General features: G+C 39.5%; 1 protein-coding gene and 1 pseudogene across 2 annotated transcripts in view; one reads left to right on the top strand and one right to left on the bottom strand.

Moving 5' to 3' along the window:
- The window catches only part of KCNN2 (potassium calcium-activated channel subfamily N member 2), a 134,025-nt gene that overhangs the window by 50,087 nt on the left and 60,627 nt on the right, over nt 1-23,311 (bottom strand). The gene's annotated exons all lie outside the window — the stretch shown is intronic.
- Nucleotides 12,159-13,039, top strand: LOC308423593 (cyclin-dependent kinase 1-like; annotated as a pseudogene). The gene is made up of 2 exons: nt 12,159-12,483; nt 12,655-13,039. The product of its transcript is annotated as a cyclin-dependent kinase 1-like (transcript).

Genomic DNA, 23,311 nt, shown 5'->3' with positions numbered 1-23,311 from the left:
GCTGCCGCTTTTAGGAAGCTCTTCTAGATGTGTTTTTATAGTGGAACCTGTTACAGAGAGACACCTGTGTGTTCTCTGGGGCAACAAATCTGTGACTGCCCGCTGAGTCTCACAACAAAACAATGAAAACAGAATGATATCACTGCAGAATAATTCCACTTTTTTTTTTCTATATCAATACACAGTTTGGAATGATGTGAGCTTCATGTTGACAAGGGGAACTCCACAGAAAAATAATGGTAATTTCTAGGGAGTGGGGGAAGGTAACAGGATGAGGAGAAGGATGTTTCTGTTGTTGTTAAGTTTAATTGCTTGTGGAGTGTGTGTTTTTTTTTTCTCACCTCTATCTCTTCTCTCTCTGATCTCAGAACATGTAGCACACGCTGATGCTAATTGTGTGACATGTTTTGTGGGGTCACATATGGTCAGTTTCTTTGAAAGTCTGTGTTCACTAGAGAGGCAGCTATATTCCCTAACTGCTGGCAACTGGGTTTGATATCTATCTATCTATCTATCTATCTATCTATCTATCTATCTATCTATCTATCTATCTACCTACCTACCTACCTACCTACCTACCTACCTACCTACCTACCTACCTACCTATCTATCTATCTATCTATCCATCCATCCATCCATCCATCCATCCATCCATCCATCCATCTATCTATCTATCTATCTATCTCATGTTATTGAATAATTTATAATCTTGCTCATTTTTTGTTTGCATGTCCCTTAACAATTATGAAGGTAAACATGTCCCTTTTTGTCTGAATTTTCTCATTGTTTTTCTGTGGAAGATATTAGATCACACAATGCACATATAAACACTATATCCTGTGAAAGTTTACTTTATATGATCTATTAACCTTTCTAATTCCTTAAGGGCTATTTGAGGTGATATTAACACTGTGATGTCAGCTGCTTTGGGTTAATATTTAATTAACTCATAATTTCCCCATATTTAATTGCCAAGCAACTCAGATGTGTGTATATATGTGTGTACTATATCTCTTGTAAATTTCCTACAGGTAGACATTGAAGATTTGTAACAACATTCATTTGGATATCTAATTTTTGTGGTTAGCATCTATCACAGCATTCCTTTGGAAATTCTTACAGCTCCAGGGGTACCATGTCTGTGCTGTGATCGCTTGGGAGTTATGCATCTAGTTTTTAATCAGACCCGAACGTACTGTCCCAAGTACAAGGCACATTTCCCTTAATGTTTGATAGCCCTTTGTGATGGCTAATAGTGATTGTCAACTTTATAGATGTAAAATCGATCTAAAATCAGCCAGAGTCAGACTTTTGGACTTGAGGGAGCATTTTCTAGATTCTGTTACTTGAGGGGGAAGACTTACGCTTGGGTTGGGAATCAAAACTGATTTAGTAGAAGAAAAGATGTTGAACAGCAGCAGCAGCCATCTCTCTGCTTCCTGACTGTGGCTGTGTTGTGACTGCCATCTTGTACTGGTGCTGCTGTGTCTTCCCTGCCATGATGGATTGACTGTACTCTCAAACATCTTTCCTCAAGCTGATTTTTGGGAGGTATTTGGCAACAGCACAGACTCTTCTTCTTCGTACAATGCACTCTCCCTTAGAGGGCTTTAATCTAGCCACTGTATGCCTCCTGTTACACAACACATTAGTTAAGTCATTCTAATGTATTCATTTCTGTTGCCTTTCACAGGTTTGTCCACAGTTGTTTGCATTCCCTGATGGCACCTTTGGTTACATCCTCATTTCTTCTGACACTGGGCATTGCCAGTGTAAGCGGTTTCCCTGATATCCCATGGCCCTGTCTAATGGTTGTCCTTACATGGCCATTTTGTCAGGACTTATGTGCTGTAAAAGTACTGTCACTTTTTTGTTATCTAGTAGTTTAGTTTGCTTGTTTTAAAATGAAACACATAGTCATAGAATTTTAGGTGGTCATTAACTCCCTGAGCTTTGTAAGATTTACTATTGGACTGAGCTTCTGTCTTTGGCTTTCGAGTTGAGATGCCTACCTAGATTTAAAAAAAGAAAATTATTTTACTTTTTTAAAAATTTTATGTTTTTACAGTCCAACTGTTGCACCCTACTGTTCTCCCCTCCCACAGTTCCTCATCTGTTACCCCCTCCGCCAAGAGAATGTCTCCTCAACCCTAGACCAGGCCTCCCCACTCCCTGGGGCCTCAAGTCTCTCCAAGCTTACGCATATCTTTTCCCAATGAGGCCAGACCAGGCAGACCTCTGTTATATTTGTGTTGGGGGACTCAACCAGCTCCTGTATGCTGCCTGGTTGGTGACTCAGAGATCTCAGAGGTCCAGGTTAGTTGAGACTGCTGGTCTTCCTATGGGGTTGCCCTCCTCCTCAGCTTCTTCCAGCCTTTCTCTAATTCAACCACAGAAGTCTCCAACTTCAGCCTAATGGAAATATGTTTCTTTTTTAAAACCCTGGTTGAGATATGCGGGACTTGCAGAATTAGATTTACAGCTCATCCATTTAAAAAGAAATATCAACCAAATGAGGGGGCTCACCCCTGAGGGACAGAGGAAGGAAAGGAAGGAAGGAATGTTATAATTCTGTTCCAATTAAAAAATTAAAATTAAGAAAAGAAATCTCTAAGTCATATGCCATTTTATAATTTTTCCCTTCTGGAAGTTATCTCATTTTGTGTGTGTGTTTTCATTTTTGTGTGTTCAGATGAAAAGGAATATGCAACCCCAGCAAATATTTTTTATGTCCACCTTGCATTTCATTGATCTGCAAAGCATCAGCGTCTGGCCTATCCACAGAGTCTCCACTCTTTTTTTTTTTTTTTTAAATGCTTCTCATCTGATTTTTTAACCAATCACTGAACCCAGATTGCCTCCTCTGTATATATCTCAATCCTGGTACTGAATTTCTTTAGTTATTTTTCTTACTGTTTGAGTCAGAAACTTGAATGTTCTTATACTTTGGGGGTTGAGGTGGTTGGAGAGGAAGACAAGCTCATGTTCTGTGTGAGGAAAAGTGTCCTACTAAACCTCCATCAAAGACTCCCTCCAGAAGGATGTTTGTCTCTGCCACATCGTTTAAATGTTGATTTCTCCATGTGAGGTGGGGTAAATTCACAAGCATATTGGTGTCAGCTTTTGGTTACATATTCTCCAAGGTAGATGGCTCTCTGCCCCTCCAGCCCTACTAAGTGCATGCCCTACTCTGACTGGGAGGGAGTCTATTTTGGCTCAGTTCCCTTTTGTTGTAGTAGGTTTAGCATTTGTCCTATTCTCTTATTAAAGTGTGTGAGATACAGCCTGTGTTTCCCTTGTCCATACTGAAACTAATTTAGTACCTTGCCGACACATGACAATCATCCAGGGAATGGTTGTTTTGTTTTTCTCTTGTTTTCATTGTTTCTCCTCTCTTTCTCCCTTCCTCCTTCCACTCTTCCTTCCCTCAACCCTTCCCTCTTTCTTTTCCAGAAACAGATTTTTTTCTCTGGACCTCTGGCTAGCCTAGAACTCACTACACAGCTCCAGCTAGCTTAAACTCTAGAAGCTTCTCTTGCCTCAGCCATGCATGTGCTGGTACAACGTGCAGCACCCAGTTGGAAAACGTGTATAATCCTGATTACAGGGCTACAAGTCTGAACCAATTAAACTCGGACTCACCAGGATAGGGTTCAGGCCACTATGTTTTTATAATCTTTTGGTGGCATGATAAATGGAGCGATTGAGAACCACCATCTTAAATAGCATCTACAACAAAATGCATCACAACACAACAGGATGTAGAGTAGGCCAGCATGCATCTGTAGTGGGAGCCATGCATGCTGTTAGACAATCTGTTCTTCAGAGGTCTGTGTGGCTATGTGTCATATTCCAGTACAGACTGCATTCTTTATGTTATTTCCTTGAGGGGAAAAGGCACTAAAAGAGTAACACTTCTAGCATTTAGCTCAGTGGAAGCCAAGTGCCAGCACCCCTGGTGTCTTAGAAACATGTCTATATTTTTTTAAAACAAAGGTGCTTCTTCATAAGAGGCCATTAGAATATCATATCTCTAAATATCCAATCCCAGGTTTCTTAATATACTTCTGTGTTCTCTGAATATTATTACAAAACATGCCCTATAATGTCTAAGTTACTTTTATCTTTATAATGTTTGGGACTTACACTCTGTGAACATTAACATGTTCTACCATGGCATCACAGAACATATACAATGTGTCCTTATCAACAAACTAACTGTAGCAACCAGGCTATAAAAAGCTGTAGCATAAAAGGGACCTCAGGGCCAGAGTTCTGCAGTTTGGCTGCCCATTTCTGGATGGAGAAACAAGAAAATCAGATATAATGAAAAGGAACTAGGTGTTCTTTTTGATCAAGTGCTAAGGTAAGATGACTAATAAATACAGTGTCAGTGAGCTAGGGGCATCTCTGACACAAGGTTTTCTTGCCAGTCCTTTCAATAAACAAGGACAAAAGAAGGCATGGTAAAACAAACCAAAAAAATGTCTGTAGTAGCCTCTGTAAGACCCAACTGGTCTGCAGGAATAATGGGGCAACTTCTCCTAAAGTGCCAAATAGTTTTAAGTGGAGAACAAGATTAGGGCTTGTAACTGTTAAGCCCTTGCTATGTCCTGTACCTAACACATCAAAAGAAGTAACCAAAATATGTTTTTCTATTCGTGCCATGTCATGGCTCTGGAATCTTATGCTTTGTCCTATCTTGGGCCTCTTAGTGCCACTGAGTGAGCCAGATTCCCATCCAGACATGTGGAATGACAGGTAGTGAGCCATAGAGCATACACCCAAACCAGGCTAACACTACACTCCCATCCTCCCTTGCGGTTCCGACTGCAGCTCTCCTATACAGTAGACTGCAAATCCAGCTTGTCTATTCTACTAGAATCATTACGTCACACCCAGACCCCAGCACGCAAAGCTGGCAGGACACTGCCAGTCTGTTTTCTCTCTCCAAGGAAATAAACGGCTACACAGTTGCTTCAGTAAGACTAAGGAGATAAAGGTGAGAGGAAATACATGAACAGATTGGCTGAAGGGAAGGCTTGGCTCTCTTTTTTTCCTCCTAGCCCTTCAGCATTGGTAAAATGCAGCAAAAGCATAACTACAGAAAAGGAAAAGTATCCACGACAGAAATAGACCTAGGAGTGCTGGCGTTTCCCTGAGCATTCAGCAAACCTAAGTACTCTAGCATGAGTCATGCAAACTATCATCTGGTGGCCCCTTGATGACCCCTCCTTCAGACTCATGGCCAGTTCCCCTTCTCAGGACCACACAGGTCCTCTTACACCAAAGACACATACAGAAATGCTGATTCTTCACAAGCCAGGCTTCCATCTCCTGCCTCCATCTGTTTTTCCTTTCTATTTCCAATAACACCATTTTCAATTCCTAGTTTATCATTCTACTATTTCAGGAAGGGAATTTACTTAAGTCTCTGAGCCAAATTTGCTAAGTTTTCAGTGCTTGCTTGGTGACTCTTAGACATTCTTTATATGCCCAATTTGATGGGGTTTGCACATATTTTTCTCTTTGGTTACTTTCCTTAAATAAGAAATTTGTACTTAAAATCTTTTTTTAAGCTCACAATGCATTCATGCATGTACATACACACACATGCACTTACTCACACACACACACACACACACACACACACACACACACACACACACACACATTGTAGAAGTTTAAATAAATCCAAATAACCAACCAACAAAAATCCAAATATGTGTTGTCTAATATATCAATCACTATAGGCACATGACTGCTGATAGGTAAATAACAGTAAGCAAAATATTCATCCAATACTCAGGAATCATTAACCATACCTCAAAGGCTCAATATCACACCCTGTTAGCACTGACTACATTGGGCGGTCCAAAACATCATCGCCATCACTAACTATAGCACTGTTAGTAAACCTTACAGCATCTATAGATCTTGGGAAAATGCTATAAATAAAAATGTACTTTCAATTGATTCTTTTCTCTTATGCCTACATGCTTTCAATTAACAAAATTAAAAAAAAAATTCCAGATGGGTTTTTCTTTAGATGTTGACATTAGATAGAGTCTAAAAGATGGGAAAACAAAGCTATATTCTAACAGAGATAAAGCCCTTAGCCATGCACACTAAGATAGAGTTTCATATTAAGTAGCATAGGCCAAATCCAGTCTTTTTGAAAAAAGATCTGTTTATGTTATTTATATAAATACACTGTAGCTGTCTTGAGACAGAGATGGCTTCAGATCTCATTACAGATGGCTGTGAGCCACCATGTGGTTGCTGGCAATTGAACTCAGGACCTCTAGAAGAACGGTCATTGCTCTCAACCACTGAGGAATCTCTGCAGTACTAAATCAAGTCTTACAATGCTGACTTCTTGGGGTTGATTTTTCTAAGACTATAGTGATCTAAAGGCATTACATACAAGTGAAGCCAATACTGCCTATATACGTTGTAATTTAAGTGTAGAATCCTTATCTGTTTCCATTCTTGCTCTGAAATACTTGATACAATGGCCTGGTATTTCTATTAACAAACTGCAAGTCTGAACTGGCCAGGTTCTGGCCTGTACTAACTGGATTGGGATGTTAACCCCTAGATAAAGGCCCCATTACTTGTCATCTAATCTTACCCTGGTTCACTCCGTCCACGTGTGTTTTCATAGCTGTTCTCTTATGGAGACCTCATGGTGAAGTCTTCCTGGTCTTTCCGCGTGGTCTCTGTAACATCCCTTTTTCTGATCCTTCCCTCTCTACCTGGGACCTCTGGCTTAGATTAGAAGTCTAGCATTCCTATCTCCTCTGCCCAGCCATAGGTTGGTCAGCTCTTATATAACCAGAGATAAGTGGAGAGCATTCTTTATACAACATTGACACAGTAGATGGTTCAGTGATCACGGCAATGCTAGCATCCATATCATGACTAGATATCCAGGCACAGAAATCAGCATCTAAATATACAGTGTACAAGATTAAACCCCAACAACTAACCAACTCAAGGAATTCTCTATCTTCCCAATTTCAATAGTTCCTAAAGAGGAAAGAAGCGAGTCATTTGAACATTTATTATCATACTATTTGCATCTAAAAGAGGCTAAAATAGTACTGGCAAGACTATCTCAAGGATGCTGAAGAAAATTCTTCTATCTACTATTCTAATGAAGTGACTAAAACCCAAGAAATATTACAAAAGCCACATTACACAATAGACATCATGGTAACCAATATGGAACTAAGACAAAGAGCTGACACAGGTTCAGATGGAAACTGGTCAGCTGCAGGATAGTGTTTCATATTTCAACTATAATGAGATGACCTTGACTGCTTCAGTGGGAGCACAGAGTGGGAGATGCAGCTTTGCGGAACAAGGGCTTTAGGATCCAAACAAGTGTGCTGCTCTGGTGACCCACTCCACATTCCCAGAGCTAAGAAGCCACAACAGAGGAGATCAGGGATTAGCCAGATCTCAGGGGAACCTTAACCTGAGCTTAGCCACAACAAAATCCAGTGCTCTTGGCTTGAACTTTGTGTGTCTCTGCTACATTGAGGACGACCTGAGTAAGGGTAATTTGTAGAAGGAATGCCTAAATTTCACCAGAGTTAAATTAAGAATTCTAGAAATGATTTATGAACTCTGAGTAACATTTAAAGAAACATTTACTCCTCAAAGTGTGGAAGGTGACATGAGAACCTAAAATGTATAATTAAATTACGAGCATCTTAAAATAATCTGAATTTAGGGGGAAATACAGTTTAAGACAGAAAATTCTTTCATGCTCATACCTGGATCTTTGAGGAACTCAAAATTTCTTCTTTCAAATATAAAGCTCTTAGGGTTACATATACATCGCCTGGTGGAGTTCTACATTAGAATTGAAAACAGGGCCTCTGAACCATGATCTTCTGGTATATAGTATACTGATTTCAGAAATCATCAGGCTTGTCATACTGTAAGGTATATCTGGCCTCAAATGAAACCCACCCAGAAACCACCGTTATAGTCAGTTTTAAGGCTACAGTACTTAGCATATAAGCATCAGGCCCTGTAGTCTAAGTGTGACTTGGTCCTCTGTGGCCTGCTGAAAGAAGGAAGGGAAATCACAGACTCCAGCTCTCCTACTTTCACCTAAAGGGAGTAGGGTAGGCACCTGTGAAGATCACAGTCCAAAGACAGATCACAGGGCCAGAACCCCTTCTGCTTGCTCAGATCAATAGGGTCCCCATATGATGCCAAGGATCAAACTGCAAACAGAGAACAAAGAAAACCCCACAAACAAAATCCATAGCCAGGAAAATTATTCTTCAGAGGTAAAAGAAAAGGAAGGATAGAGAAAGACACACGGGCTAAGACTAATCAAAGGAATGATTAATTTTGGACATGTGAGATCTGAGTGCAAGGGAAGAAAAGCATCAGATATTAAAGGGGCCATTGCATGCTGATAAAAGAGCCAACAATGTAACAACAGGAATTTCAGGGGATGAAAGGGTCCACAGTCCACTAAGGCATGGGGTCATTAGTGCAGAGAGGCTCACAAGAGAACATCAATATGTGGAGTGTGGAAAACCTATCTCACTACAAGGTAAAATGGGCAAAGGCAACATTATGATGGGAGACTTCATACAACTTTATTCATGAACAGTCCCAGTGGGAACAAAATCAGCAAGGACAGCACTGAACAATACCATCAATCAATGGGCTCTAATCAATATTATGGTATCAGTATATATTTCTTCTGAAACTCACATAGAACACTCATCAAGAGAGGCCACATTTCAGGTCTTTAATCACACCTTAAGGCATTTAAGCATGGATAACAGGCAGTCTGTGCTTTGGGGCTACATTGGAATAAAACTGGAAGAAGTCAAATAGTTCAACAGGACTTAAACTAAGAGATATGAGAAATATGTGAAAATATTTCTCTAGAGAGATATGGGAAAATATCCCTAATAAATGAATATGTACAAAGCTAATTGAAATATGAAGGAAGTGGTAAAGGTCAGGATGGTAGACAAAATTTTAGGCCTGGACACATTTGCAAGAACAGAATAAAGTTAGAGTCAGCCATCAGAGCCTTTACTTTAAGAAGCAAAAACAACAACAACAACAAAAACCCAAACCAAATCAAACCAACCAACCAACCAATAAAAACAAGCAAACAAACAAACAAACAAACAAACAAAAATAACCCAAAGCAACCAAAACAGAAAACGCAATCTTATAAGTCAGAAATAAAACTGAAGATGAACTAACAAAAGTCAATAGAGAAACTCAAGAAAGCCAAAGCTTGGGCCTTTAAAAAGATCACTGAAAAAGTGATGAGTTTTATACCGGGAAAATTAAAGGAAAAGAGAGATAGAGGAGAAATAGCAGAAATAGAAAAAAAGCCCATTAACCCACAGATTTAAACAAAAAAGTATAATAAAGAAAAATTGTGAACAGCACTTTTACTACATCTTTGATAAAGTTTGAAAAATGAATGTAGATCATTTTTTACAGAAGCAACCCATAAAAAAAGATATTCTTAGTAGGCATAAATCTAATGAAAGGCATTTAAGGAGAATCCAATGGCCTTTCCGAACATAAATTGCTTCATCCAGATGAATATGTTGATGAAGGAAGACCATGATTGTTAGCAATATCTTCTAGAGAGTAGACCAGATCAGCCCGATACCAAAAGCAAAAGACACAGAAAAGCGGAACAACTGTGGATGATATTTTCATAAGTATGATTTCTAAACTCCCTTCAAAGTGTGGTATGAATCAAGGATGTAGGTAAAATGGAGAGAGGTCTTTAACTTGGGAAGGGAGGGTCATTAGAAAAAGGGGAACAGGGGAAATAACACTAAGAATTCCTTCTAAAGTATCTGAAAGTATACAAGGAAATAATATTTACTTATTCAAAATCACATCACACACATACACACATGTGCACACATGCATATACACATACACACATATATACAAACATACACATAAACACATGTTCACACATGCATACACACAAATACACACACATACACACATGTGAAAACATGCATATACACATACACACAAATACACACACATACACACAGGTGTACTCATGCATACAAACACACACACAAATACACACACACACACACAGGCACACACACACACACACACACACACACACACACACACACACACACACACACACACATACTGCCTGCCACAAGAGCCACAGACGATCTAACAAAATTCCTCCAGACATGAAAAACGACCTTTTAAACTGTCTGTTGGTCAGGTGAATCCAAGCGACTACTGAACGATGTTGGCTATTGCTGTTGTTCTTGGTTGCCTTCCCACTGGTTGACGGTAAGCCCCCATTGCTGAAGAAACCACCATGTCAGATACAGGTCCCTCAGGATCAGAGCCGGATCTCGTTTGAAAGCTTTCTTCCTGAGGAACAGCTTTCATAATACAAGAAGGTGCTATGAAAGCTCCCCAAACAGGGAAAAGGTAAAAAAGTCCTACCCAGCCATTAAACCCACTGTTTTAGGGTTTCCATTGCTCTGAAGAGACACCATGATGATGGCAACTCTTACAAAGGACAACATTTAATTGGGACTGGCTTACAGTTTCAGAAGTTCAGTCCATCAACCTTATGGCAGAAGCATGGCAGTGTCCCAGGCAGGCATGCTGCTGGAGGGGCCGAGAGTTCTACTTCTCATTCCAAAGGTGGCTAGCTGAAGACTGGCTCCCATGTGGAGAAGGAGCTCTTTGCCCACTCCAGTCCCCCACAGAGAAGCACTTCCTCTAGCAAGACCACATCTCCTAAGGATGCCACTCCTTGGGCCAAGCATTTTGAAATCACCACCCTTGCTTATCACAACAGGGAGCAGCCCTGACTCAGTGTTAACCATCTCTAGTTGTACTTACGGCCAGCTTAGCAGGAGGAAATCCTTGTCGGGAAGACAACTACCATGGGCCAGATTGATGAGGAATCTTAAAGAAGGACCTGCTGATAACTGCTTTAAAGTACTCATACCCACAGATAAATGCAGTTCTCAGTTCCTAACCAGGAAAGGTTTCTTTACAGCAGATGGAGACTACCACATACAACCACAACTGGTCAAAATACAGAGAAAAACTGAAGATGAGGGGTCTAGACTTGACGGAAACAGCCTTACTAAAACTCCTGCCCCTAAGGCTGAGAGAATGCTGGAAGAGGGGATGGGTGGCTTTGGAGGGCTAAAGCTCTGAGAAATATGCTATTTCATTGGGGTTTCTAGAAATGACAGGGATGCTTCACCCATGATATTGAATAAGACACTGCATACGCAAGACATGTACAGTGATGGCACCGTTAGCAATGTTACATGGAAAGGTTCTCAGGTTCAGTGCCTAGATGAGTGTATGTACTTAAAATCAAGTGTGTACGAGTAACCTTGGAAGGAATCAGCAGGTTATACATATACATTTGTGTATTGCATTTGGATAGATAATAAAAATAAAGGAAGAAAAGCCACGCATTTGAGGGGAACTACGGAAGAGAAGGGCTTAGAGAGGAAGTACACAGTAGAGGCTGAAGGGCAGATAGGAAGAAATAAAATTATATAATTATGTTTCAGCATAAAAAATTAAAAATAAAATATGGGCAAGATCAACTTAATGATGTATAAGAGGATTTTTAAATCTATGACTAATTTCAATTCATTTTCAGTATTCAAGGTATACAGCTTAATACTTGAAGTCAACCATTGTAACTACTATATTGCTACAATTTGCCTATTGTTCTCTCCTTTATAGAATTTTTTACAGATTATATCTCTTAGCAAAGTGTATACCTGCATCATTCTGAGTAGCATCCACACACAAACCAGAGAACAATGTGGAAATCCACGGTTTCATTCAATTTTTAGAACTGACTCCACACAGAGATAGATTTACGAGCTATCACCTTTTCATTGAATAAATAAGGACAATAGGAAGAGAACAAAAAGAACCAGAAATGTAGACTCACCACTGAGCAGCCTTTGAAGAAAATGAAGAACATGGTTGACTACTGAATAAAACCGTGATACCTCAACAGGCTCACTCAGTGCATTATTTTATTTTTCCTTTTTTAAAAACTGCCAATTTGGGTGTGGCTGCCGGGAGAACACAGAGTGTCCATTGTAAGATGTTGAGTAACTATGGAAGACTATATCAAAATAGAAAAAATTGGAGAAGGTACCTATGGTGTGGTGTATAAGGGTAGACACAGAACTACTGGCCAGATATTGGCTATGAAGGAAATCACACTTGAAAGTGGGGAAGAAGGAGTGCCCAGTACTGCAATTCGGAAATATCTCTACTAAAAGAATGCTGACATCTAAATATAGTCAGCTTGCAGGATGTGCTCATGCAGGACACAAGGCTGTACCTCATCGTTGAGTTTCTATCCATGGATCTCAAGAAGTATCTGGACTGCATCCCTCTTGGTCAGTTCATGGATGCTTCACTCATTAAGAGTTACTTGTAGCAAATCCAACAGGGGATTGTGTTTTGTCACTCCTGACGAGTTCTTCACAGAGACTTGAAACCTCAAAATCTATTGATTGATGACAAAGGAACAATCAAATTGGCCAATTTTGGCTTTGCCAGAGCGTTTAGAATACTGATAAGCATGTACACATATGAGGTCGTGACGCTGTGGTACTGATCTCCAGAAGTGCTGCTGGGCTCAGCTCGTTACTCCACCCCAACTGACATCTGGAGTATAGGGACCATATTTGCAGAACTAGCAACCAAGAAGCCACTTTTCCATGGCAATTCAGAGCTTCAGGATCTTCAGAGCTCTGGACACTCCTAACAATGAAGTGTGGGCAGAAGTAGAGTCCCTGCAGGACTACAAGAACATTTTCCCAAGTGGAAGTCAGGGAGCCTCACATCCCACATCAAGAACCTGAATGAAACCGACTTGGATTTGCTCTAAAAAATGCTAGTGTATGATCCTGCCAAAGGAATCTCTGGCAAAAGGGCCTTCAAGCACCCGTACTTTGATGACTTGGACAATCAGATTAAGAAGATGTAGCTCTCTGGAAGTCCCTGTCGGCTGTGGTGGGGAAGATCGTGGCATTTACCATTGGCTCTCTTCCTGTTTGGTATAGTTTTCTTCTCTTTGTTTGTAAGCTATCATCTGGATTTTTCCTGATTATTTACATATAACTTAATTAACATGTAAATATTATTCCATATTAATTTAAATATAAATCTGTATATGTGTAAAAAAATGCCAATTTATCTTAGAGTATGGGTGTTTGCCATATCACCATATCATATGAGTGACCGGAGTTATAGATATTTCTGAGCTGCCATGTCAGTGCTGGGAATCAAACCTGAGTCTTCTGGAAGAGGAGCCAGTGCTTTTATTCCCTGAGCCATTTTCCAGCTCATTCTTTTCATCTTTTAAAATATCTTTGATTAATATTCATATTGCTCTTACCTAAAGGGAGATGCCCATAACATGTTTCAGTTTCATAAGCAAGGAAGGCATATAAAGAGTCTGAAACAGCACCTTGACGTTAATGGTCCTAACTTAGCTCTTCATGGATAAACACTCAAGTCACCTGTAAAGGACTGACTCTGTTGTGATGTCAGACTAAGAAGGCCAAAGGTATTCCTAAAATAGTACACAGAATAAGCCTTAGTGACTAAAGGTCTGTGCAACATTTAATTCATCCATGGCCTTATTAATGAGCTTTCCAAATCAAAGATTTTCCAAGGAAGAAATTACTTTAACTCTGGAAGACCCCATTTACTAAAAGCTGCAAGGAAATATCCCAGGAGAAATTAACACAGATACAGACAAGAATCATCTTCTATCCCTTATCACCAACTGGAGCAAAACATTCAGCATACATATGTTAGAAACCCCAAATAATAGGAACACCATTCAGAGCTGGGTTCATGAACAGAAAGCCAGGAAATAAATACTTGAAGAGACAATAGGGCTTCTATTGTCAATGGATTCTATCATGTTCAATCCATAGAGTAATCCTGATGCTGATCAACCTGCTTCCCTTTCATCCAGTCTCATTTGATTTACTTCTCCTTCCTTTCAATGTGAACACTTCTATTATACACACATGCCCAATGTTATTCCAAAGGACGAGGTTCAATTCCTAGCCACTACATGGTAATTCCAGTTCCAGGGTTTCTGGTCTCCTTTGGGTACTGTACACAAATGTTAATAACTATACACATTAAAAATAGAAATCTAGAAAGTGTTGAAAGGAATGATCATATTCTTGATGCACTTGGAATGGAGAGAAGAGAGGACGTGGCAAGCTAGAGGTCAAGAAAAAGCTAGGCTAAGGTTGGTTTTAGAAAGTAAAAGGTACAAGATACAGAAGGAGTGAAACACACATGTGTAACGGGGGCATGAGACAATTTCTTGCTTTGGCAGGTGGCAGGCTACCAACACATTCCCACTGCCTACTATAGAAGGAACTACATAAACATTTCTTGTTCTATAATGAGCAAACATCTCTTGGTCTTGAAATGTGAGGCTTTCCATTCCTCGGAGTCTTCATATGCTTTGTCCCAGGGAAAGATTTAGAGTCATTTGCTTCAATTACAGAATCTATCTTATGAACCAAGGGAAAAGAGCAAGACAACCAAATTAGAACCCCGACTGAACATGATACGCCATGAACAGGGAGTCTATCCTTTGTCCACATAACTGCTCTGTACACATGCCTAGGTTAGCTCTTTATGGACACCTGTTCTACAGCATTCAAAACTACAGCTTTAAAATCTCAGCTAACAGTGAATGAACTCAGGTCACCAAAGAACAACAATGCTCCAGATATTCATATGCAGTGTGATCTTAACAGCTTAGAATGAGCTAAAAAAGAACAGATGGGTAACCCACAGGTAATAAAAAAAAAATGACACTATTTCTAACTGATATAAATACTCCAAGTAGAGAAGAAATAGAAAGGAACCTAACCAATTCTAGTACCCAAGCCAATGACACAACTAGAAAATAAAAACAGACATTATGTCTGTATTATAAAGACACACATACAGAGTATCCATAAAATACTGGAGACCTAGAAAACCACACATACAGAGAACTATGTTGTGTGACCAAATAGGAACTATGCCAGGAATCCAAATTTGGCTTCTCATCTGAAAAATATGATCAATTCAACAGACACAGGAAATTAACAAATCCCAGTGCCAGTACCCTCTCCTGATAAAGCACACAATGAAGGGCAGATATAAGGGGCTGTACACACTCCGAGAAAGGCCCTCCAAGAAAAGCCTTTTGCTCAGCTGCATTGTGTGCTGAATGGATAGGATGAGTCTCTCTCAGATGGGACTTGCCACATTCAAGCAACACTGAGATCTACCACAGAAACTGGACAAAAATAAATAAACAACAGGCATCATGTTAGGAAAGACTGGTGAGAAGTTTTTACCCTCAAATGTGACTTTGTCCTTAAAGCAATCCTAATGTATCTGCTAAAAATTAGAATGAGTTAGTAAAGAGGCAGGATCCAAGAGTACAGCATCTGACATACAACCCAGAGCATCCCAGCTGGACCTGGGCCAGTGACAGTAGCAAAAGATTCGATACAAGCTGGCAAGGAAATGACGGATGATAGTTCTGCCATGACCACCACAACCACAACCTGCATGGCAATATATCTCTAAGGGTACAAAGAGGTACTCATATCTTGTAGCAACCAACAGATCTATTTGGACTTGAGCCCATTCAATAGGAGGGAAGTCATGTCTGGTACTGGAAACTTACCCAACATTTTGTGCTAGGGGTCAGCCCAAGGGATGGCCATGATTCCACAGAGGAGATAAGATATTTATTTATTTATTTATTTATTTATTTATTTATTTATTTATTTATTTATCTATCTATCTATCTATCCATTCATTCATTCATTCATCCATTCATTTGTTCATCCATTTATTCACTTTACAGCCTGAGGGCAACCCCCTCCCTTCCTCCTCCCCAGTCATACCTTCATACTCTTATCCTCAGAGAAAGTGGGGAGGGTCCTATTATGTATACCAAAATAGGCCAGCTTCTGTAGCTGACCTAGACTGCAGGTGGACAGAGAAGGACACAAACCCATCCACAAAATTTTCAGTCCCAAATTTGTACTGCCTACAGGTAGTACAGGAGTAAAGATCGAACAGAAATCGTGGAAATGGCTAACTAATGACTGGCCCAACTTGAGAACCATCTAATTGAAGAATTAATCATTGACATTATTAATGATATGCTTGCAGACAGGAATCTAACTTCTTTATCTATCTATATTGAGCACAGGAAAAGATTGATGTCATTCCAAAATATAGATCATATCATTTTTATCCCCAGACTCATGTTTTCACCTCCTTTTGGCCATAAGTTTAGGCATCATTGATAATCCAAAGCAGAACAGAGTTTTCTTTTATAATCATTTGCCCTCATCAACCCCATAACCCAACATTTAAGAATCTTGTGGTTTCAAGGGCAGTAGACAAAAAGAAAATTTCCAAGCCAGTCCTGGGAGATTGTCATGTCCTAAGCAGTGTATTTTCAACTTTTAAGGGTCAGAGTGCTAATTGCTATTAGGCCAGGAACAGTCTTCAGGCCAAAGGTGCTACATTTATTTAATATCTGGCATAATATAATGCTTACATTTTATATTTTCATATAATTTATTTCTGTATCTAATCATGACATTCTTTTGATTTTGGTCATTGGACACCACAGTGCTCTGCACAAGCTAACATTTCTAAAAAAGGGAGGTCATTTATCCACACCAGTCTTTATATATCAGTAAAACCCCATATGTAGGGCAGAGATTATTCATAACAATCTAACTTTGTTGCTGTATCTTTTCCTTGCTGCACATGACATACGAGGGTCCCCAACCCTATGTTCCACATAATATCTTGAGTGTAGTATGAAGAAACTTTTTTTTCATTATTTTATTTAATTTACATGCCAAATGTTGTCCCCTTCCCAATACCCCTGCATGAGTCCCTACCCTATTCTCCCTCCTCTTCTCCTCTAAGAGAATGCAACCCCACCTACCCACTCCCACCTCACCCCTCTAGCATCCCACTTCTCTGGGGCCCCTACATATGTAGCATAGGACTGCCTTGTGTGGCCTCGGTGGGAGGAGATGTACTTGGTCCTGAGGAAGACTTTAAACCTGATCTGCTGCCAACTTCTCTAGCCCACTGAATCTTGTTTATCTTAATTTACTTTGTTCTGATTATCTTGTTCTGAGTAAGTTCAGGGACAGATGTTCTAAGAGTATATTGGAACCAGATCCTCCTAAAGGAGATCTCTGGGTGTCTTTATTTGAGTCACACACAACCTCTAGGGCATAAGGAAGATCTTTCTAGTAGGACCAGATAAGGATATCTCCCTGAAAGCAGGAGGGGTAGTATGCTCAGGACATTTCTGGGGAAGCTTAGAAGCAGTACTCCTAAGAGAAGGCATAAATGAATCAAGGAATTTCCCATCAACCCAGTCTCTCCACGGTGTGTAAATACTAAAGGCCCTGTAAGCATACAACATGTGGAGATCAGGACCAGACATGGAAGATGACATGGTGGTGACCACATCATGTGGCTCAGCTTTGCTGGATCTTTGTCAAGTAGCTGTGCTGGCTTTATGGCTTTCGCTCTTCCCATTAGATATGGCTGTGCCATCTCCCCCTTTCTATTGTTAACTTAAGGGTCTGTAGATCAGCTTCAGATGATGACTGGGAGGACAGGAATCAAAATAAGTGCAACTCCAAGGTTTATTCTCAAATTGACTATCCCAGACTGAAAATCCTGTCCTGAGATGAAAGAATCTATTTCAATACCGAGCTGAACTAATGGCTATAATTTGTTGATGGAAAGACGGCACGTTTATAGCTAACTCAGAATTGTTCTACAGTCCATGGGGGTGAGAAATAACTTGTGCCTAGGTCACTACAGGAAAATATTCATCCAACTTTAATGTTTTAAATTTGATTACCCATAATTAAGATGATTTCTTTCAAAAAATTTACCTTATTCTTTAAATTTTTATCATTTTTATTGGATATTCTCTGCATTTACATTTCAGATGCTATTCCTTTCCCCCAATCCCCTTCCCCCCATTGCCTCCATAAATGTGCTCCCTCTCTCAATCACCTCTCCCACCTTAGCACGTTGCTATTCCTCTACACTGGGAAACAAGCCTTCATTGTACCAAAGACCTCTCCTCTCATTGATGTCAGAAAATGTTATCCTTTGCTGCATATGCACATGGTGCCATGGGTTTCTCCATGGGAACTCATTGGTTGGTGTTTTACTCCCTGGGAGTGGTGATGGGTTTGGTTAGTTGATAATTTTGCTTTTCCCATGGGGCTGCATACCCTGTTAGCTCCTTCAGTCCTTTCTCTAGCTCCTTCACTGGGGTCCTCCTGTTCAGTGTGATGATTAGCTGCAAGCATCCTCCTCTGTATCAGAATGGTTCTGGCAGAGCCTCTGAGGAGGCATCCATATCAGGCTCCTGCCAGTAAGCACTACTTGGCCTCAGCAATAGTGCTTCAGTTTAGTGGCTGCATATGGGGTGAATCCCGTGGTGAGGCAGTCTCTGGATGATCTTTTCTCCCATCCCTGCTCCTCTATTTGTCCCTTTATTTCCTCCAATGAATGTTTTGTTCTCCATTCTAAGAAGGACCGAGGCATCCAACTTCTGGCCTTCCTTCTCTTTGAGCTTCATGAGTTGTATGAGTTGTTGGTTGGGTATTTGAGCCTCTTGGTTTAGTATCCGCTTATAAGTGAATACAAACCATGAGCATTCATTTGTGACTGGGTTACCTCACTCAGGATGATAGCCTCAAGTTCTATCCATTTGCCTAGGAATTTTCATGAACTCATTGTGTTTTTAACAGCTGAGTAGTACTCCATTGTGTAAATTTACCACAATTTCTGTATCTATTCCTCTGTTGAAGGACATCTGGGTTCATCCAGCTTCTGGCTATTATAAATAAGGCTGCTATGAACATGGTGGATCATGTGCCCTGGTTAAACATTGGAGCTTCTTTTGGGTATATGTCCAGGAGTCATATATCTGGGTACTCAGGTAGTACTATGTCCAATTTTCTGAGGAACCACCAGACTGATTTCCAGTGATTGTACCAGTTTACAATCCCACCAACAGTGGAGTAGTGTTCCTCTTTCTCCACATCCTCACCAGCATCTGCTGTCACCTGAGTTTTTGATCTTAGCCATTCTGACTGGAGCAATGTAGAATCTTAGGATGGTTTTGATTTGCATTTCCCTGATGACTAGGGATGTTGAGCATTTCTTTAGGTGTTTCTCAGCCATTCAATATTCCTCAGTTGAGAATTCTTTGTTTAGCTCTGTACCCCAATTATTAATAGGATTATTTGATTCTCTGGAGTTTAACTTCTTGAGGTCTCTGTATATATTGGATACTAGCCCTCTATCAGATATAGGATTGGTAAAGATATTTTCCCAGTCTGTTGGTTGCTACTTTGTCCTTTTGATAGTGTCCTTTGCCTTACAGAAGCTTTGCAATTTTATGAGGTCCCATTTGTCAATTCTTGATCTTAGAGGATATGCCATTAGTATTCTGTTCAGGAAGTTTTCCCCTGTGCCTGTGTTCTAAGCTCTTCCCCACTTCCTGTTTCATTAGTTTCAGTGTACCTAGTTTTATATGGAGGTCTTTGATCCACTCAGACTTGAGCTTTGTACAAAGAGATAAGATCAATTGTGATAAAATTGTATGGTATTGGTGCAAAGACAGGCAGGTACATCAATGGAATAGAATTGAAGACCCAGAATTGAACCCACACACCTATGGTCACTTGATCTTTGACAAAGAAGCTAAAAACATTCAACGGAAAAGGACAGCCTCTTCAACAAATGGTGTTTGTTCAACTGGAAAACAGCATGCAGAAGAATGCATATCAATCCTTTCTTATCTCCTCGTACAATTTTTATCAAATTTTTTTCTTGAGTGATAAGTTCCAGGGACACATTTTCCGAAAGCTGATCAACATGTTCTGCAGTGTGTACAATCATACTGCTGGACCAGTGCTGTGGCAGAGACTATGACCAACTCCAAACTTTCAGATAAGCTAATAATTCTCATACAAGGGCAGCAACATGTCTATTGTGTTTTCTAGCTCTTGAGGTTATATATCTTAGAGGAGAGCTGTCTACCACCACTTCACTAAACCAGCACAATCCCGAACTAAATTTTAAACGCCTATCCTTCTACTCACAGGTAAGTGTAAAGTTTGCTCTATCATAGAAGGTGCTCTATTTAGCATAACATAAGAGAAAACCACAGTGAGTCAACTTGTGGAGAGAAAGGGTTTATAAAGTGCTCAGCACTACTGGTTACATCTTCAATACAGCTCCTGCAGCTCAGGCTCAGGGAATATCATCCGAGAGGACAGAATGATCCCGGGAGCCAGAGAACTAGGAAATTTGGCAGTGAGGTTGTATTAGAGAATGACAGGAAAGGTTCATTCTTTACTACAACAGTGTGGACTCAAGCCCTCAAGAAGCACACCACCACAACATGTTAATAAGGAAGGGAAAAATGTCACTGACCTGTATCTCTAGACAAGGAAGTACAGGCAACTAAGGAATGCTGAAAGCATTAACCATTCCAGAAATGAGACCTCTAACTAGTTATCCAATTACAAGTGGTCAGCCCTGAAGCCATGGACATAAAATTAACACTAAAGAGACTCAGAAGGTTGATTTACATATTTGTGCATATATATACATATATAACACTTAAAATTAAAGAGAGGCAATGAATTTAAAAGGGAGCAAGCAAGGTATGTGATGGGTTGCAAGCAGAAAAGAGAAGGAGGAAAGGGTATGATCATATTTTATTTTAAAACAATAAAAAGTATGTTTCAAAAAATTAAAACACCCTACTAAATATTTTAAGAATGGGTAAAAGATAAGATCAAAGGCTCTAAGCACCAAGGAGCAAAAAGGTTGTAATATAACAATGATAATTACTGTGTAATATAGTATATAGTCATTATAAATGCACAGTATATAGATTCATTAAAATATCATATTGCATCTTATAGATATGTACAATTATGTGTTAACAAAAATTTTAAATGCTTTCTGTGGCAGGAAATACTAACTATCCTAATTTATTTGATTATTACACATAGTAAATATATATAAATCATGACACTGTAACCCACAAGCCAGCACAAAGAAACATCACAATAAGTACAAAAAAAATCACAATGTTTGAATAGGTTCATGAGCTAATCTTAATGTGAATATTATAACACACACACACACACACATATATATCCTATAGGGTACTATAAATGTGCAAAATTTAATGCACCAACTACAAACATGAAAATACTATCAAACTCAGAAATATTACTATGAATAAATTAAAGGAGCTCAAAGTATACATTCTGAAAAATACCAAAACACTACTGAGAAACATAAAGAAGATATTAAATAGAAAGGCATGCGATGTTTAGCAACTAGTAGAGTCAACCTTGTTAAAACAGAAATGTTACTCAAATGTTTTACAAATTCAACACAACCCTCAATTGTCCAGCTGCTCTTTGTAGAAGCAAAAGTTGATCCTAAAATTCTTTGGGAATCGCTTGGGACTGCCAAAACACTGGAAGTGCTCAGGATAGCCAAAGCACTGATGCCAAAATGAACAAAGCTGTGAACTGTGAAAACTTACTACAGAGCAACAGTAAGCAAGAGATGGCCCTGCAGTAGCAGAAGGCAACAGTCAGGACTGGTGGTCTGCAGTTGGACCTCAAACTCTGTTTCTTGGAAACGGTGTAAAACCAGCCAATGGAATGAGAGATTTTTACAAATCATGCTGGAAAGGCTCAGTGGCTGCAAGTGAAATGATAAATTTGGACATTTATTTCACATCGAATATGAAAATTAACTCAACATGGATGAAAAGTCTAAGGAGAAGAACATGTAAATCCTACAATGTACAGGGATGAATGTACATGAGACTGAACTTTGTGATATTTTGTGCTAGATTTTTAGATACGACATGAACAGTACCAGCAACAGAGAAGAAATGTATAAATTGGATTTCATAAAATTGAAATGTCCACTGTTCAAAAGACATTAGGAAGAACAAGACTGAAAAAAGAAGAAAGCATTTTGATCAATCTGACCGAAGAAGACATGCATCTAGAATATCTGATACATTATACAATCCAGGGTAAAAAAAATAGCCCAATAAAATATAGATAACACAACATACACTTCACTAAGTATATTAGCACATAACTAGTTGGGGCATGAACACAAGTTGGTATCCCTCCCTTCTTGGAGAAACAAATAAAAACTACAATGAGATGCCACTTCATACTAAATCGAATGTGAATGAAAATTTTGGCCATGTTCATAACACCAAGCTGCGGAGAGACTGGGGTATTAACACTGCATGCAGCAATGGAAATTAGTACCTGGAATACTCCATCAATTTTTTAAATGATTAAACATAGCAAACACAAAGCAGAACAATTCTAATTCATAAGATACATACTCCAAAAAACCAAAAGCATATGACTACACAAAAATGCCTGTTTGTATGATGACAGCAGTAATATTCACAGCAGCGTGAGATGAAACCAGCTCACGAGACAAGGGGCTGAACTAAATGTGGTATCCTTGCAAAAGAAGTTCAAGAATATATATTGCATAGGTCAACTTTGGAATTGTACTGTATAAATATGAAGCTTGGGAAGACCTCCAGACTCAGAAATTAGATTGGTAATTGATTTTGGGGGAGGGAGGAGATTAATGGGTGATGAGCAATAGGCATGGTTTGATAAAAATGCTCTAAAAATGTCTAGAATGATGGCTGCCCACACCTGCCATTCTGTGACTTTACTGAATTGCATTGGATGGATGAGCCAAAAGGTATGCAAGCTATCTATCGGTCAGACTATGCTAAGAAAGAATGTCAGTGAACTAAGTGCATGGGGCTAAATGCAGGTAGTCATTAGTAGGGCCCAGGGCGTGAGATGGTTGGCATAGCAGTCAATCATAACAAATGCAGAGGGCACCGTGAGCAAGTTTAAAAGTTAGAAAGGCATGCCAGAAGCTGGTGTCCTACCTCAGTGGAAAATACTGGGCAAGTATTTCAGATTTCCTGGGGTGGAAATCAGACCAAGCATTTCAGCACTATCAAGATGTGTAACACAGTAGATACAATAAACCAATCAGATTTCTGTACTGTTGTCTGGAGATACTTATTTATAAAATTGTCATTTCAAGCTAAGATAGCTTAATTAATATA

The sequence above is a fragment of the Micromys minutus genome (assembly GCF_963924665.1).
Source record: "Micromys minutus genome assembly, chromosome: 8".
Taxonomy (NCBI): domain Eukaryota; kingdom Metazoa; phylum Chordata; class Mammalia; order Rodentia; family Muridae; genus Micromys; species Micromys minutus.
This window is presented reverse-complemented; position numbering and strand designations above follow the sequence as displayed.